We start from the raw sequence: 19616 nt of genomic DNA on the forward strand, positions 1-19616 counted from the left end.
TCACACTGCTCCTGGAGCAGAGAGATGTGGTTTATGTCACTTTGCCTGTTAACCGTGTGCTCTTTGACAACACAAATCACCACAACACGTTCAGTGGTCACCTGCTGTTCACAATGTGAGACTGTGTTTATATCACAGCTGTTCACCAAACAAAAAAGTAAAAGCAAAGAGAGATGTTTCCTGTGTTACTTTTTAATTGAAAAATAAGTCCATTGTTATTGTTTTATTTCTTCAAAAGTCAAAGTGGTCAGTGCTACTCACACTATGGTGAATTAGGTTCATACCTCACTCATTACTGGAGAATTGCCGTCGGATCAGACACAGAGACCATTGTTTTAAAAATAACTCCAACAGACATAATATGTAAACACACATAAGGGCTTTTTTGAGAAGATGGTTCACAGCATAATTAAAATGTTTCAAAAAACTATAATAAAGATATAATATTTTTTTAATAAGGTAGCCTCAGGTTGGGCGTCACCATGAATTGTAAATGTATGTGTTGGGTTTAGTGGTGAGGCTAACTTGGTACTTTTTGAATGGATGTGTTTTTCGTCACTTCATATCGGCCGCGGGAGCAAAAGGCATTAAAACAGCACAATAAAGACAAGATAACAACCACAAAGAAAAAACAAGAAAAACTCATAAAATGCAGTAGCCTACTTTCCTGGAAATAATTCAAACCCTATGACTGGAAGAGAACAAAATGATTTAAACTCTGTAATGCAGTGTTAAAGCAGAAGTGTAAGAACAGATATCTTTTTTTGGGACACTTCAGCAGAGAAGCAAAGCGTGAGAGAGAAGAAGCTAATGGTGAGTTATCGGCGGATAACGTTTGCATTTTGCTTTGGAGTGAAAACAGTGCCAACAGCTGTACCGCCCAGTTGCCATGCCAACTGCTCCAGCTCTACTCTAACCAGGAAGTAACATCTCAATTGGAGCATGTTTTGGGAAGCAAAGCCATAAAGCCCCTGATAAATGGAAGGCACACATCATTTGGTTCAAAACAAACAAATGGTAAAAAATAGCATCAAAAAGTTGATTAACTTATTGATCGTAATGTAAACTACTATTCAAAAGAGATAATGAATGTGGAAAAAGAAAGCTACAACAATAGCTTCACAGAAGCGTGGCTGCTAATCTGTACCAAATATCACCAATTACTCCCACGACACTTTATTAATACCGACATGTATCAGTGAGGTGGAGTGTCTTGCCCAAGGAAACAATAATGGCTCATGACCGAAAAGTTTTCGTCAGTGACCGAAACGTTTTCGTCAGTGATTCAGATGAACATGGAGAAATTAGACACATCAAGAACCATAACTGTCGACTCTTGGACCAGTGCAGGGCAGTGCACCTCCCCTGAGCATTACAGAGCGGCTACTACAGAAGAGTACGACACATCACACTTGTTAGGGCTGTCACAACAAGCTTCTGCCGTAACGGTGAGCACCATTAAAGATTTACATTGACATGGCAGACTGACCCAGGTGTAGAAGTAACAGAGGACCAGTGACAGCTCTAAAGTCACAATGGTCAAATCAGCTCATACATGAACGATACATCAACATTTTGCTGAAGGGAAAAACGGTGCATGTTGTTTGTGTTTTGGTCACTAACCTCGTTTGTGAATCATGACTTGATTTAATTTAAAGTCCTATAAGTCCTGAATTATTATGTTGGTGGTCTAGACCGTGCAGAATGAATTTTGACAGGTTGTGCATTTGGACATTGTGAGTTTCAGGATTTGCTACAGAAAAGAGCATCCTGTCAAAATGACACATACTGAGAATTAGGACAAACACAAACTTAGAAAATCCGCCCACACAGGACAATTGTAACACCACATGTAGCATTTACGTTTGCCATTTGCAACATGTTACTCTTGTCGTGGGGGGGAAATGCAAAGATTTTTTTTTTTTATTTCTAACATTGAGTTTTGGCCATAAGACTGATAGCAGCAGTCTTAAGTCCACACACAGGCACACAAATACTACATGAGAGTTTGATTGGCAGCTGAGTTCCTAAAGATGGTCCTCTGTCAGACCCCATTATAAATTAGTGTGTTTTAAAGCAATGGCTGACTTTTCTTGGAGGCGCTTAAGTGGGAGCGATGTCCCTTCAGCGCTACTTTAAACATCAGCCAATCCGCTTTTATTTGAGCTTAGGCCAGCAATCCTTCCCTCATGCAAGGCCCACTAGTCACTAAAACCCACAACCCACAGCACACAGGACTTAATGACTCTAATCAGACTTTATTCAAGCTGCTTTTATAGGCTTTGATCATAATGAGGTAAAAACAAGTTGTTATATTGAAATAGACACGATTATGTAACCGTCTTCCATCTTCAGTTCAGACAGCATTGGGGACAGCAGTAGTAATTAGTAAGTAGTAGACTACAACTTTCACTAAATGTTTCATTCACTGGACTCACTGGACGGCCAGACAGCGACACACAGAGAGCAGGCCTGCACAACCAGTCAGGAAAACAGGACTCAACAGAAACATCACTCCACACCCTCACATTCAGCCCGACAAGCTCAAAGTGAAGAGGGGAGCCAGCGACTAAGAAGAGCTGTGAGCTGGCCATGAATCTCTACATTGTAAATCCCCACCTTAACCGGACGCATATTCTCCTGTTCGACCTGACCCAAATCTAAAAGCCTCCTGAGAATAAAAAGTTTAAAAATAGCGACAAAAACGAGACGTAAGGATGAAAACGCACCGGAACAGGCGACAAAAAAGCAACACAAATGTAACAAAAACTGGATGAAAACTCCACAAAAATGGACAAAACGCAAAAAAAAAAAACAGGTGGCAAAAGCAACAAAAAAGTGGCGAGAAAAGTGATGACAACGCGAGTAAAAATCTCTGGTCTATAGGCTGTGAGTCTCAGTCGAGAAGCTTTTAGATTCGGGTTAAGCTGAACTGCAGAAAATGTGCTAATGTGGTAAAGGAACAGGCCACCGTTTTTCCATCCACATATGAGATATGTTCTTACCTGAGCTTAGACGAGTTGATGTGTACCTGTCTGGTCTTTGTTTGGTCACATATTACAGAATGTTTGTGTTGAAAAGCCCCTATACTATTCCCAAGGTCCAGAGATTCACAGCCTCATATAGAACCGGACACACCAAAGGGACTGTCAGGAGGAGAGGACGCATTGGGCAGGGTTGCTTAACTTTAATTATACTTTGCTTGTTTTGGTTGCATGTTTTTATTTTCATATTTGATTTGAAGTGTTTAAGTGCACCCCTGCCACAATGGTTTGACCTAAATTGCCCAGCCAATCAGAGACTGACATCTGAACGCAGTAATCGGAGAACTCCGTTCTTAAACACAAGGAAGTGAGACCGGAGGAGGGCAGTCACCGGTGGACGTGGGGACCGAGGGACAGCTCGACAGGCCGGCACTTCGACGCAGCAGCAACGCAGCAGGACAACCGGACAACGCAGCAGGACCGTGGACAGTGGGCCGCAGCAGCAGCATGTGACACGCCATTACCAGCTAAGTGAAGGGACGAACCCATGATTGCCGCTTGTGTGTGCGTGTGGGCTGAGGGTTTGGGCGAGTAGTCTACTGACGGCCACTGTTACCATTTACAGCTGCACTGTCCTACTACTGCACGGAGGGGTGTTGCAGACCTGGGGAAGAGTCGCGGGACGTTTGCGGAGGCGAACTCGCATGATATGCCTGGAACCAGAGGAATAAAGGGACGCACCCTGAGTTATCAACTGCCTGCGTATTGGCCATTCAATCTGCCCCATACCAATTATTGCACTTTGTTGTTGTAGCTGACGGAGCATCAACACAGCGGAGAAGCGGGACCGGCGACTTGGCGCTGCTGTTTTCACTGGACTCGGACGGCTAGTACCTCTTGACTGGTCTCATCACTGGTGACTCGCATCCCCTAATTGTCATTGCCCCGGACGATCTTGGACCCCACTTTTTACCAACGTTTTTATAAGAACAATTTTTATGAACGGTTTTTATCCCTAGAAGACTTTTAAAAATAAACTTGTACATATTCTTCAACTGTGTATTGTGCTGTGTGGCCCGGGCTTGAACAATTTCAAACTGCGACATTTTGGCGTTGTCGGCAGGATCCCTTACCACACGGCACAAACATGCCTGAAGCAAATAATGCACCTGTGGACATTCAGGCTGCACCGGCAGGCAACCAAGCTATGGTTAACACGATGGTTATGCCTTGGTTTATGGGGGTGCCCTGGGTGCCAAAATTTTCAGGGGAATGTGATCAGGTGAAATTTGGAGAATGGGTTTGGCAAATTGAGGCCATGTTGAGAGCCCAAGGTCTCAGTGACCAACAAAAAGCAGACTTTGTCATTGGGGCACTAGAGGGCAGTGCACGCAGAGAAATTGTACTACTTGATCCCAACCTCAGAACTACTGCTGCACAAATTTTATCCCATTTAAAAGGTTTATATGGGAAACGGACTTCTTTAGCACAATTACGTGTCCAATTTTTTAAATGCCAGCAGCAGGAGGGAGAAAGCGTAGGGGCATTCATTTTACGTCTCCGTGAACTTTTTAGTAGGTGGAGAACAGAGGAGCCAGGTGGCAGTGCACAGGATGAAATCACTGCTCGTGACCAACTGATCCTGGGTCTGAGGGCAGGCCCCATCCAACAGGAGCTCCAGAGGCTGGTGCGGCGTGACCCCGACCTTACCTTCACCAGGGTCTGTGATGAAGCCCGCGCGTTAGAGGACGACCATGCTGGCTCAGAACAGGCTTGGACATCAAGGGTACAAACACCTATTACATCTACCCACACACCTAATGCCACGTATGATTGGAAGGAAAAATTTAAAGCTGAAATACGCCAGGAAATGCAGGAACAACTGTCAATCCTAAGCAAAACTCTTGTTGACGAGCTTAAACAACAACTACTACCGGTTCAAGCCTACGCTCATCCTAATAACTCATTTAGGCGGAGACAGCCTGCAGCTCTGAGCCATACAACTGAATTCCAGTGGGACGATCAGGGGAGACCTATATGCAAACTGTGTAAACAAGTGGGTCATATTGTAAGATACTGTCCCAATAAAAAACAGTCACCACCTACTTTAAACTAGAACCCCCAGCCGCCGTAGGGCAGGTAGCTGGGGAAAAGTCACCGGAAATTTTAAAGGATAAGATGGTTGGCTCATGCCCAGGGGTAGAGATAATGGCTTCAGGTGTAAAAATTCCTTGTGTTCTGGACACTGGCTCCCAAGTGACATTGTTTTCAGAGACATTTTTCCATAAATGGTTTAATAATGTGCCCCTTCGGAGCACGGGAGAACTGAAATGGCTGACCCTTAAGGCTGCTAATGGACTACAAATTCCATATGTAGGCTATGTAGTCTTAGACTTTGAAGTGGCTGGAGTGGAAGTGCGGGACAAGGGCGCCATTATAGTGAAGGACTCCTGTCTTGGAGCTGACAAGGCTATTCTCGGGATGAATGTCATATTTAGCTGCTGGGAGTCTTTGTTTCAAGGAAACCACCCTGGGACTACAGCCTTCAGAGTGACTGTAACCCCATCAGCTTACAACCACTGGGAGAGAGCCTTCGTAGTTTGTAACAGTGTGGCTCAACACCAGTTGACTGATGGGAAGATTGGTGTTGCTCGTCTGACCAAAAACACCACTATTGAGGTCCCACCACAAAGTGAGATGGTGGTGTGGGCAAATGTCTTGGGGACAGCACAGCTCCCTCACGGTGAGGTCCTGGTGGAAGGGACAACTGGGGGGACGGAGTGGCAAGTGGCACGGACGCTCTGCAGCTTCAAGGGGGGTAAGATACCTGTGAGAGTTCAAAATCTTAACCCTTACCCTGTCACCATTCCTCCAAGGCAGGCACTTGCTTCTGTTTTTCTGCTGTCATCTGAACAGATCTGTAATGAACAGGACCTGGTGTTGACTGCAACTGATCCAGGCACGGTGGAAGTGGACGTGAGAACAACCCTCGCCTCTCCACCATCAGACAACCCGGTGTGCACTCTACGTGGTGAAAACCTCAGCCCAGAACAACAACATAAGATGGATAACCTTCTGCGGCATTGGAGCTCAGTCTTTGCAGCCGATGAGGATGATTTTGGGCGTACCAGCGCAGTGTTGCATCAAATTCCCACAGGAACCGCACCACCAAGCAGAGAAAGATACCGCCCTGTTCCTCCATCTCTGTATTCCGACTTGCGTAGCCTCCTACAAAACATGCTGGACCAAGGGGTTGTTAGAGAAAGCTCTAGTCCTTGGGCAGCCCCTATCGTCCTTGTGAAAAAGAAGGATGGGTCATGGCGTTTCTGTGTGGATTACAGAAAATTGAATGCGCTTACCCATAAGGACGCCTTCCCCTTGCCCAGGATTGAGGAATCCCTCACATGCCTCAAACAAGCGTGTTGGTACTCCACCCTTGACCTCGCCAGCGGCTATTGGCAGGTAGAAATGGACCCAAAGGATAGGGAGAAAACCGCTTTCACCACTCCACTGGGCTTATATGAATTTGACAGAATGCCATTTGGCCTCTGTAATGCACCGGCCACTTTTCAACGGTTAATGTACCGATGTTTAGGTGGTATGGTACATGACTCCCTCCTGATCTATCTAGACGATGTCATTGTATTCTCAACCGATTTTGACTCTCATTTGTCTCATTTGGATCAGGTTTTCCAGCGTCTGTCGAAACATGGCCTTAAACTTCAACCACATAAATGCCATTTTTTTCAACGCAAAGTCAAATACTTGGGCCATGTTGTCAGCCAGGAAGGGGTATCAACAGACCCTGACAAGACTGCAGTGGTCCAACAGTGGAAGCCCCCGTGCACTGTAAAAGAAGTTAGATCATTTTTGGGTTTTGTGGGTTACTACAGGCGCTTCATTCCGGCCTTTGCCAAGATCGCTGCCCCGCTGCATGCCCTTTTGAGAGGATCTGCGGCTGTGAGCAAAAAGGAACAAAAGGTTACTTGGTCACCCGAGTGCCAAACAGCGTTTGAAAAACTTGAACTCTCCTTACTAAGTACACCCGTACTCGCTTATGCTGATTTTTCTAAACCTTTCCATCTCTACACCGATGCGAGTCTGGAGGGACTAGGTGCAGTCTTATCCCAGGTTCAGGAGGGACGTGAACGGGTCATTGCATATGCCAGCAGGAGTCTGCACCCCACTGAAAAGAATGACCAAAACTACAGTTCTTTTAAACTGGAACTTTTGGCACTAAAGTGGGCCGTGACTGATAAGTTTAAGGACTATTTGCTAGGGGCCACTTTTACAGCTTTCACTGACAAGAACCCATTAGTCCATTTAGATACCGCTCAGTTGGGTGCAGTTGAGCAAAGGTGGGCGGCAAAGCTCTCAAATTACCAATTTATAATTAAGTACAGACCTGGCGTGGCAAATAAGAATGCTGACATTTTGTCCAGGCTTCCACAGAACTGTAGACCCGGCACAAGTGTTGACTCTAATCCTGTGACTGCAAAGCTTGACGAAGTGACTGAATGGCGTGAAAACCAGCAGAAGGATGAAGCACTCAGGCTGGTTTGTGCATGGCTCCAGCAGGACATGAGACCCCTCAAAGAGGTGAGACTTGCAGCGCCACAATTGGCCAGAAGCCTTCTTAGACACTGGGACAAGCTCCAATTGAACCAAGGTCTTCTTCGGCGTGCTATAAAAGATCCTCTAACAGGTGAAATTTTCCATCAAATAGTCGTTCCCCCGGTATGCCAGCATCTACTGTGGGAACGCTATCATTCCTCCTGTGGACACATGGGAGCTAATCGGATTGAGGCATCATTGAGAAGATCGTTCTTTTGGCCACATATGGGGGAGGATGTACGCAAGTGGACAATGCAGTGTACCGCCTGCTGTGAACACAAAGCCGGGCCAGAGGTAAGAGCACCCCTCCAGCCCATACAGTCCTCTTACCCCATGGAAACGGTGGCCATTGACTTTCTGTCCTTAGGAAACCCCCAAAGCCCCTATCCGTATGTCTTGGTGATGACTGATCTATTCTCAAGATTTGGGTGGGCCGTGCCAACAAAGGATCAAACTGCAGTCACCACAGCCCAAGCCCTTTGGCGACATGTGATCCAAATATGGGGCTGTCCCGAAAGAATCCTGTCGGATAGAGGATCAGCATTTGAATCCACTGTACTCCAGCAACTTTGCAATCTTTACGGCTGCAAGAAGGTACGAACTACGCCTTACCGTCCGCAGGGTAATGGTGCCTGCGAACGTTTTAATCAGACTCTGTTAACCTTGTTGGCCTCCTTGAGTGATGAGGAGAAAGTGAGATGGACAGACAGCCTACCTGCTTTGCTCTTCACATATAACAACACCGCACACAGTAGCACTGGCCTCACCCCTCATTTTGTTTTGACAGGACGCCACGCCCGGCTTCCGGTAGAGATGGCCACAGGAGCTCCAACAGAGTCCCAAGCCTACAACATGCATGACTGGATTGCTAATCATCACCGGACACTGACTAAAGCTTATAAACATGTTATTGCGCGAACAAAAGCACAACAACAAAAGGATAAGAACAGGTATGACAGGAGAGCTCAGAATGTACCTCTACTCCCAGGAGAAAGGGTACTGCTCAGAAACTTCCGTCGCCATGACCAGGGCAAGTTGGCTCCCCGTTGGCAACGGTCACCCTACGTTGTTGTGTCCCAACTCCACCCTGATTCGCCTGCATATGAAATTCGGCCTGAAGGACATATGGGGCCTATAAAGACAATGCATCGCAATAACCTCAGACCATGCCCAGTAGAACCCGGGGAGCAGTTGGTTACTGAGCCTGCCCAATCGATACGCTCTGTGCCACCAAATTCTATGCCACTTTTTCTACCTGTTATGTTACCTGTTGCAGAGACTTGTCCGGCACCCGAGCCAGAAGGAAATGTACAATTGCCAGCACCAGGGCCCCCTCACGAGCAGCCACCCGTAAGACGCTCCCAACGTCAGAATTTGGGCAATCCACCATTACGGTACAGAGGGCAGTCGCTGTAGTAGTCGGGACGACTATCTAAAAACTGGGGGGAGATGTCAGGAGGAGAGGACGCATTGGGCAGGGTTGCTTAACTTTAATTATACTTTGCTTGTTTTGGTTGCATGTTTTTATTTTCATATTTGATTTGAAGTGTTTAAGTGCACCCCTGCCACAATGGTTTGACCTAAATTGCCCAGCCAATCAGAGACTGACATCTGAACGCAGTAATCGGAGAACTCCGTTCTTAAACACAAGGAAGTGAGACCCGAGGAGGGCAGTCACCGGTGGACGTGGGGACCGAGGGACAGCTCGACAGGCCGGCACTTCGACGCAGCAGCAACGCAGCAGGACAACCGGACAACGCAGCAGGACCGTGGACAGTGGGCCGCAGCAGCAGCATGTGACACGCCATTACCAGCTAAGTGAAGGGACGAACCCATGATTGCCGCTTGTGTGTGCGTGTGGGCTGAGGGTTTGGGCGAGTAGTCTACTGACGGCCACTGTTACCATTTACAGCTGCACTGTCCTACTACTGCACGGAGGGGTGTTGCAGACCTGGGGAAGAGTCGCGGGACGTTTGCGGAGGCGAACTCGCATGATATGCCTGGAACCAGAGGAATAAAGGGACGCACCCTGAGTTATCAACTGCCTGCGTATTGGCCATTCAATCTGCCCCATACCAATTATTGCACTTTGTTGTTGTAGCTGACGGAGCATCAACACAGCGGAGAAGCGGGACCGGCGACTTGGCGCTGCTGTTTTCACTGGACTCGGACGGCTAGTACCTCTTGACTGGTCTCATCACTGGTGACTCGCATCCCCTAATTGTCATTGCCCCGGACGATCTTGGACCCCACTTTTTACCAACGTTTTTATAAGAACAATTTTTATGAACGGTTTTTATCCCTAGAAGACTTTTAAAAATAAACTTGTACATATTCTTCAACTGTGTATTGTGCTGTGTGGCCCGGGCTTGAACAATTTCAAACTGCGACAGGACCATTAACATTTAAGTCCATTCAAACAATGATGTTTTTACTCTTCAATTTAGATATGGAAGGTACAAGTAGCAATAAGTAAACGCTGATTCAAGCTCGATTTCATTTTATTTGCTTGACTTCAAACTTTTGGCCTCCTCCATTCAAAATCCAGTCCACATCGATTCAATGTTACAAGGCTTCAAAACTCCAACCCTAACGAGGTCCGTGTTAAACTTGTTTACACTGATGCCAATGGGCTCTCTCACACGGCAGATGAATTGTCTTATTAAGAGCGAGACAGCCCTGGGTCTAAACTGTGAGATCCTTTTTGTTTTTTTCTTCTATTCCATTTCCAGCCGATTCCCCTCATCAATTTCTCTCTGTTCGCGCAGCTTCATTTGATTTATCACCGCGCTCTGCCCTCTCCTCCACTTCTTTACCCTCCAACGGCCTCCGAGCAAGCAAAGTTTTCACTTCCTGAGCCGTGTGCGCAGCCAGTGACGCTTTCAGTGGACAATTCGTATATGATCAAAACCACACATTTTCCGTTGTCCCGAGCCAAGACGCCCGTGCGCTCAAGTGGGTTACAGTCTCCCACGTGGGATGTTGCAAAACTTTTAGCACAAGCTGAACTGATGCCAAGTGCCGTGTTGGGACCATCAGCTGTGAGGCGGAGAATGAAATAAATGGTGAGCGGCCCAAACGTGGTGTACAGCTGATAAAGTCCAGGCCTGCTCTCTGTAAACACTGTATATAAAACTCCAAAAGACCTCTACCCTGCATCTGTCTTGTGTCTTCTTTTACTGCAGCGCCTACATTTATTTTGCATGTGGGAAGTCAGACTGTTGTCATTATACCAATCCAATGCAGTATTGGTAGGTTTCTAATTGTATACGTTTTCTAATTTATGGATATGTTTGATCTTGTGCAATAATCTCTGTATCAGCTGCACTTTATTAACTCTTCTTCTTGAACACCGACTGTAACAAGTGAATTTCTCCTTTGTGAGATCAATAAAGGTTTATCTTGTCTTATCTTATCTTATATCATTTTACAATTAGAATTCATGCACATTTGATCTGGACTTACAAACAGAAGATTTTTTTTTTTGCTCAAATGCATAAAATCCTAATTTAGAGCTACACATATTTCTCTGGCAAACATGGCGCTGTTCCTCAGTCTTTTTCAGTCCATGTATGTTGTTTTTGTTGTTATTTTCTATGTATCTGTACCCAGGTAGCCTGGTTTTACCAAACCCTCGTGCTCATTTCGTACAGAGGGTCTGGAACTTCACAGTTGAGCTCAGTTTTCAGGTGGGAGGGGTGAACTCCTTTGAAACGATTGGATCTGTTTTAAAACTACAACCAGCAAATCCGGTGCAAATGCTTGACATCACCTACAACACCCGCCTCCCCCGCTCGCTGAATGGTAGGTTGAAATTCAACCGATGTAACGTGGCCAATGAGATCAGGCCCAGACGTACATGTAAAGAAATGATAATTGACCGGAGTTTACGGATGGCAAAGGCCAGGCTAGTACCCAGGTAAACCGTGTTGTTGGTTTTGGTACAGACGGGCCATGCATTTCCCTGAATTCACCAGTCCATCTTGTTCATTGCAATGTGTTTGTAAAGAATAGGACAAGCAAACAGCATAGTCTAAGTTGGGCTAAACTGAATGTGGCTTTTAAAGTGCTTTATTTTTGTTCTGACAGTCAAGAATGGTCAAATTGCTGAAAAATATGTTGCTGTCTATTGGGGCAAAAATGTAATGATAAATAATAATGTACTGTTGCCACTGCAAACATGTATATGGAATACAGACTGCAACTTTTGGATTAAAGGTCATCTACATGAACAACTTCAACTGAAGAAATGTGTGTTTCTACAGAAAAAAGTCCATATATGAGAAGTATTTTTGATGCGATTAAGCCTGTGGTCAGAAGAACTTGTTTTTAACAGTTAAGTAGCAATTTTATGAAGAAATGCAGAAAAAAATAACCTCTTAACCCCCACCGGAACCAAGTACATTTTCTCCAAATTGGCTTTACCCAAATCTTAAAGCTTCTTAAACTAAAGTGAGGATGAAAACACAACAAAAACGCAACAAATGTGATGAAAAAGCAATAAAAAGAAATGTCAAAAAAGTGACTACAACACAGCAACAACGCAAGGAAAATGATACGTTTAAACGTTTAAATCTTTTAGATTTTGGTAAACTGGAACTGGAGAAAATGGACTAAGAGGTTAAAAATAGAGGAAAAGCTCCACAGAACTCTCGCACCATCAATTATGGTACATGGCATAGAGTGTATTTAGTGATTTACAATAATGAAGTTCCCAAAACAGACAACATCATTAATTTATAGAACATACCATTGTGTTTGCTTTTTATACTTTAATTTACATTTTAACATAAAAATGGCACACTGGTTTTGCATTATGCACAGCTCTGTGGCCCACCAGGATGACAGCAAGAACAGCCACGCTTATTTTAAGCTTTACCCACAATGCATTTCTCTCATCTCTGTGTATGAATGTGCTTATGCGTGCGTGAGCCCCATGCACCATGTGGGTATGTTGTGTCTATGCAAATGTGTGCCTGACCAGATCGACCATGCGACCAGAGCATTATCATGGCAATAGTGGAAATACTTCACAACCTTGCAATGTGAAGCTTGTATTTTTGGTTTATATTATTGGTATTATTATTGGAAGCAGTTTCCTGATCATGGTGTGACTGTGGACAAACATACACAACGCCATCAAATGCAAATACAACAGCGTTACTGTGTCTCCCAGTGGGCTGTGGGAGTACTTTAGGGCGCATGTGCACGCCAGCCAGCGGGGACAATCATCACGGCGCGTGCCCACAGTAGGCAGCCTTTCCCTGGGGGGCCGTGACTGAGGCGGGCCTGACGTGATGCTGCCCGACTGGATGTGGAACCTGAATGCTTTTGCTTTCCTCTCTCCCTCCCCCGACGCAAACATGAACGAGAACATGTAAAATAAACATGAATGCATAAACACAGAGAGCGGACATGCGCAGAGAGAGTTTGTAAGTGCGATGTTGCACTATGGAACAGAAGAGGTTTTCAGATGTTATTGTAGCAAACATGGCTCCATCACAATATGCCAAATAATATGGGGGAATGCACATGTAGTGAGTGAATTACATTGTATTGTTTAACCATTTTTTACGTCAATAAAGGCCAAGTGTCTCTTAACTCTCAACTGGTTTAAGTAGAGGCAGATTGTAGGTTAATAGTATTCAAAGCCCATGTGATTTTCCTAAGTTTGGAGCTATAGAAAACTTAATTCCAAACCCTTATAAAGATGACTATGATACAGTGGTTTATTTGTAGCACACCTTCTGATTGGCTTAAGACATAGGCCTTGTGATGCCCACAGACGCAGCAGTTTGTGAGGAGCCTAGAATAAAAATAAAAAAAAGGTGACTAAAATGAAATAAGCAGTGTACCTTTATGCTGATATTTGCAGACTTGGCCACTTGTTGAAGCTCTGAAATAATGTTGTTGCATATGTTGGTACGATACACCCAACAATGATCACTCTAGTCACAGTAAAAAAAAAAAAAACAGGCAAACAAAGTCAAGGTCAAGGACAAAGTAAATAAATAAAAAGACAAATCACAGTATCTGAAGAATCTGCAAACCCTAACAGTAATAATGTGGCAAGATGGCATTGTGTTCCATGGGGCAGGTAGCTCCAGTGCGCCACTGTGCCTGAATGGGCCGCACTGTGTGAGCGCTGACACTAAGTCGACCTGACACGAGCAAATAATGTCTGCTCCCGTTATCTTCTGCCCCCCCCCCCCACGGCCCGCAGCAACCTTTTAAAGGGCCAAACGCTCATTAAAACACATGCAGAGACACAGATAGACCTGAGAGAAGAGATGAGGAATATTGGGGCCTCAGTTGAAATTTTCCCAACCGACCGGACTCTTTGCCCATTTCCTCTTAGTGAGATCCTATAGATTACATGCAGAGAGCCCGAGTACAAGACCCTGAGATGAGCATTGCAGTAGCTATATGCTGTGGACTGTGAATTGAAACCATCCACTGTAAGTGTTTGCAACAAAAGGCGGCACATGGATGTAAACATGACTGTAGACTCCTATTATTTACATGGAGCAGTCTCACCCAAAGGCAAGGCCATTACACGCATTTGACCTACATCATAAAGACCTACATAATGTAAACCACTGGAGCAGGAGCTGTTTGCGGTGCCGATTTATGTTTTCCCCAGTGTGCCCAATAGATGTTCCCAAAAAAAGAACATTTTTCATTTTGATTTATATAAAACTATATTATAATTCAATGCGCTCTCCTCATTGAGCTACATCGTCGCACACATTAATGTAATGGACCGACCTGCACACGCATGTTAGTGGAAAAGAAAGACAGCTCACGCGGTTTACTAGTCATATCTGTGCTTGAACATCAGTAAGACGAAGGAGATGGTGATCGACTTCACGAGGAAGCCACTACCGCACACGCCGCTGAACATCCAGGGGGAGGACATTGAGGAGGTGGACAGTTTCAAGTACCTGGGTGTTCACCTCAACAATAAACTGGACTGGTCCCACAACACCAACTCCCTGTACAAGAAGGGCCAAAGTCGCCTCCACCTTCTGAGGAGACTGAGGTCCTTCGGAGTGAGCAGGCCTCTGCTCAGGACTTTTTATGACTCTGTGGTAGCCTCTGCTCTCCACTCTGCTGCCGTGTGCTGGGCCCCGGGCAGCACAGAGCGGGACAAGAACAGACTGAACAAGCTGGTCAGGAGGGCCAGCTCCGTCCTGGGCTGCCCCCTGGACTCTGTGGAGGAGGTGAGGGACAGGAGGGTGTTAGCCAAGCTCACCTCCATCAAGGACAACACCTCCCACCCACTGCACGGGACTGGACTCTCAGTGGCAGACTGAGACACCCTCAGTGCAGGACGGAGCGCTACCGCAAAGCCTTCATCCCCACTGCTGTCAGACTGTACAATAAGACTGTAAAAAACATGTGCAATAATCTCTGCATCAGCTGCACTTTATTAACTCTGAGTGATCTTCTTGAACGCCGACTGTAACAAGTGAATTTCTCCTTTGTGAGATCAATAAAGGTTTATCTTATCTTATCTTAAATCATTTTGTAATTAGAGCAAATTCGCCTGGGTGCCCAAAGATTTGGGTGGGTGCTCGAGCCCCGCAGCACCCACGGGATCAGCACATATGATAGAGGCAAAGGCGACTTCTGTTGTGCACCTGCCTGAAAATGCCTCGGGCGTAAAGCATCTAACCTGGACTTGGACTGACTAATCTATTTGTCTCCAGCAGGTTAGACTTTTAGGTACATCCAGAACGCTGCTGCTCAAGTCCTGACTAGAACCAGGAAATACGACCATATTAGTCCAGTGCTTCGGTCTCTGCACTGTTGCTCAGAGAATAGACTTTACAACAGCTCTGCTTGTTGCAAGTCTCTTAGTCTAGCACAAAAATACATCTCAGACATGCTAGAGCCATATGAGCCATCTCAGGGAGGGGTCTCCTGCTGGTTCCTAAAGTAAAGACGAGACAAAGTAAGGCTGTGTTTCCGTTTTACACAACTACAATCCGAAACAGACTTCCAGAAGATGTGGGGACCGGCCTCAATGACAATGATCAAATCCAGGCTGAAAACAGTAACTTTTTAGCAGAGCATATGATGACTGAAGTATTGTATCTGCACTCTTCACTTTTTTCACTTTTAATTACAAATAAACTTGCCTTGCCTCACTCCTCGAGAGAGTAGTAAGGAGCAACCAAGGCGTTAACTACCTCTTGGTTACTCTCTTATCCTTACACCCATTCAAGAGAGTTTTTAGGCCGAGACGAGTACCTGCTCATGATCTGGTCACTCACCTTCCCTCATTCTGGGCTACTTGCCTAGAAGCTCACACCTGTGTGTCCACCATCTCACATACATAATCTGGCTAGATTCTCTGGCCCTTTTTTCTCCCTAAAAAACTTTGCAGTATTAGTAACTGACAACAACTACACTGGTAAATGTCTTATGCTTATATTTCTACTTGGGCTTGGGTACCTATAGGGGATAGCGAGACCAAGAGAACATAAACTATTGTCAAGTAACAACTACTTCCCACTGCAAGCAACTGCAAGGGAAGATTTCACCCGTGAGAGATTGATAACAATTGGCTGGGAATGTAACCCACAACCCCCACTCATTCTCATACGCAATTATAATACGACATACAGTATAATCCTATTCACACATACAGGGGGGCCTCACAGAAGATCGCCATTAGGTCCATGTTGCTCCCGAAAACACCTGTCATCTCATCTCCGCCGCCTCCGTCAACCTACTGCAGCTCAGCAACCAGACGACCAACCACTACAAGCCTGTTGCCTGGAAACTGCTACCGAGGGGATACTTCTTTTGTCTCACCTCCTTTCTTTCCCCCCTCTCATAATCCCTTCCTCTTTTTGTTAATGCTATCATCTTCCCCCATATAGAAGATCTTTTCTCAGTCCCCTTCCTGTTTGCAAACAACCCAAGTCATACTTTTGAAATGCATGTACTCCTACAAAAGATAAGAGAGTATTATTCATTCAGTATATATGTGCATAACTTCAAATCATAACAATGCCGCCCAAGTAAGTTCCTGTTTCAATCCAGCACGCTAAAATAAAAGCACACAGCTCGTCTCATTGATTAGTTCAGCAGGTACTTGCAACATTACAAGAATATAATTAAATACACACATCTTAAGTGTTTTGTCTGTTGATAGGCAAAAAGAAAATTGAACTAATGTACTGCTGTATTAATGAATAAGATGGTGCTTTTATTTTGGTGTGCTGGATCGAAACAGGAAGTCACTTCTTGGGCGGGATTATTATGATTTGAAGTTATGCATAGAGTCAAATTAAAGTTTAAGCATTATTGCTTTCTCGCTTAGACCAGTTGTAAGCAGATGTGTAAAAATGTTGGAAGGATCATATAAAGTCCTACTGCGTAACAAGTCACTCTATAGCGTGCGTTTTTATTGTGTCTTTATGTGAGCGGGCTCAGCTCTCCTCAGACCTGACTCGTAGCTTTTTGGAGTGGGACATCTCCAGCTCGTCTCCATGGAGATTTTTACTTTGACCATTGTATGGCATCACAGAGAGGTCTGAGACAAGTGAACTATAATCCAGAATGTTACGCAGTATCGCTTTAAAAACACACACACACACACACACTCAAATTGTTCTTGATTCAGGCACGCATCATGAAGGTTGGTGATCATAATGATCTAAACTCTCTCTCTATTCTTTGTGTTGACTTTCTTTCCTCCTCTGATATGAATTCTCCAGTCTCCAGCCTGACATTTCACTGTTACTCTGTGCATCAGTTTTGCCGCTGGCATTTAAGGGTTCAGAGATAACACTCGGTCAGCCCAATGAGATCCTCCCACCGCCTTTCATGGGACTGTGTCTGTGTGTGCATTTGTCTGTGTGATAAGACACAGTATGTTTGAAAATGGAACCACGGAAACGCTAATAAAACATTATAATAATACTGAGACATAATCAACTTTGATCAAATATTCTACAGGAAACCACAGATTGTTGTACCAGTGCTGCACTAATGTGGTGTAAAAAATTCAAAAGAGGAGGAAGAAGAAGAAGTAGAAGAAAAAGAAGAAAGAAAGAAAGAAAGAGAAACAAACAAACAAAGAAAGAAGTAAGAATGAAAGAAGTAGAACAAAAGAAACAAAGAAAGAAAGAAGAAGAAGAAGAAGAAGAAGAAGAAGAAGAAGAAGAAGAAGAAGAAGAAGAAGAAGAAGAAGAAGAAGAAGAAGAAGAAGAAGAAGAAGAAGAAGAAGAAGAAGAAGAAGAAGAAGAAGAAGAAGAAGAAGAAGAAGAAGAAGAAGAAGAAGAAGAAGAAGAAGAAGAAGAAGAAGAAGAAGAAGAAGAAGAAGAAGAAGAAGAAGATTAGGCAGCATCTGAGCATGAATGCAGGCAGCCAGGCGGTTCTTCTAATGCTGAAGGTCGCAGACCCCGGGTGAGCCTATATGAAGCAGTGGTGTTTGGCGACATCTGGAGTTCAACTTTGTGCTCTACAAGAACCTCACTAAAATAGACAAAAACTGACACAAATTTTACTTTTTTGGACGTATGTTAATGCCTCATCCCATATATGTGTGTCACCCTTGAACCTATCTAATCTGTAAATGACTTGATGCCAATATCTAAGAGCATTTGCTCAGCTTAGTAAATTTATAAACACACAACAACAACAACAAAACTCTTGATGAGCGCGAAGCATTACGTACGAAAAATGTCAGTTCACTTCTAATTTGTGCTACCATATGGTCGGCTAATAAACCTTTAGAAAACAATACGCGTACCTGCTGGCATTGATTGTCTCAAATTAACATCTCCTCAATGTCCGCAACCAGTTGAAATGAGAGACAGTGGTTTTGAAAACAAAACAAAAATCATCACTGCCCCTAAAGCTTACATGTCAATATACGCATCTAATACCTCTGCTCCAGTTGTGGCTACAGACAGAACTTCAAGGAAGGAAATGTGGACAACACACTAACCCGACACTCTCAACCTCGACACACGGGGGCGCCATAGACCGCTCATTTCTAGAGCTGTACTTGTTTGCAAAAAACCACCAGAGGCACCATTGGCCACAAAACCCTCACACTGGCCAACTGTTCCATAGGGCACGGAGGAGACTCAGACTACTCCATGTGTCCCCCACAATGACTTTGCATTGGTGCATTTTAAGGAGTCAAGGAGACAAAGAGGCCTATATGAAATAGCATAGTCTAATGGCCTATAACAGCTCGTTTGTTTGTTTGCATGTATTTCCTTTCTTTCTTTCTTTCTTTCTTTCTTTCTTTCTTTCTTTCTTTCTTTCTTTCTTTCTTTCTTTCTTTCTTTCTTTCTTTCTTTCTTTCTTTCTTTCTTTTTCTTTTTTGTTCTTTTGCTTCAACATAGAACCCGAAAAGGGTTGTTAGTACGTGGTCATTATTGGGATCTATTTTATTTAAATGTTCTATAAAGGAAGGACCTGGTCGATAACAAAAGAAAAACAAAGCGCAGCACATTTTTACAACGACATCGCAGTTTTATTGGCTTATATAACATATATATACAAGATTTGCTGAAAACAGCAAAAATAGATCATGCTTTAAAGCAATACAATCACATATAATATATATCATAACAGAAAGATAACACTTGCTGAAAATAGCAACAACAACAAAAATAGCTCATCTCATCAGAGATACAGCAGAGACTCACAGAGTCTACGGTGCATCTGCCGGGCTATGGCAGATATATAAATAACAGTGACCCCTGGGGTCTTACAGGGCGGGTTCAGGGCCCCTTCACTCAGTCCTCCGTGAGAACTGAATACACGACGGAAACATACATGCGGAGTTTGAAATTATAACGACTGTCTAACTTTGTCAACTTAAACCGGACAAAAGACGCGCGCAAATACGAGTATATAATACCCAAGACATTCACGATGAACATTCATCAAAGACCGAAGTCACTTTTAGTCCGTATAAAGCTACAGCATGTGTGCTGAGCTTGCGGCTTCCCCCAATACGTTTAACAGTCTTCAGGTCTCGTGTCT

General features: G+C 44.4%; 1 long non-coding RNA gene across 1 annotated transcript; it reads left to right on the forward strand.

Annotated features, from left to right (window-relative positions):
• Positions 1-7790: 7790 nt before the first annotated feature.
• On the forward strand, positions 7791-8482 carry LOC306964934. The gene is made up of 3 exons (XR_013793002.1): positions 7791-7892; positions 7966-8192; positions 8386-8482. It is a non-coding gene; the product is annotated as an uncharacterized lncRNA (long non-coding RNA).
• Positions 8483-19616: the final 11134 nt, after the last annotated feature.

The sequence above is a fragment of the Gobius niger genome (genome assembly GCF_951799975.1).
Source record: "Gobius niger genome assembly, chromosome: 6".
NCBI lineage: Eukaryota > Metazoa > Chordata > Actinopteri > Gobiiformes > Gobiidae > Gobius > Gobius niger.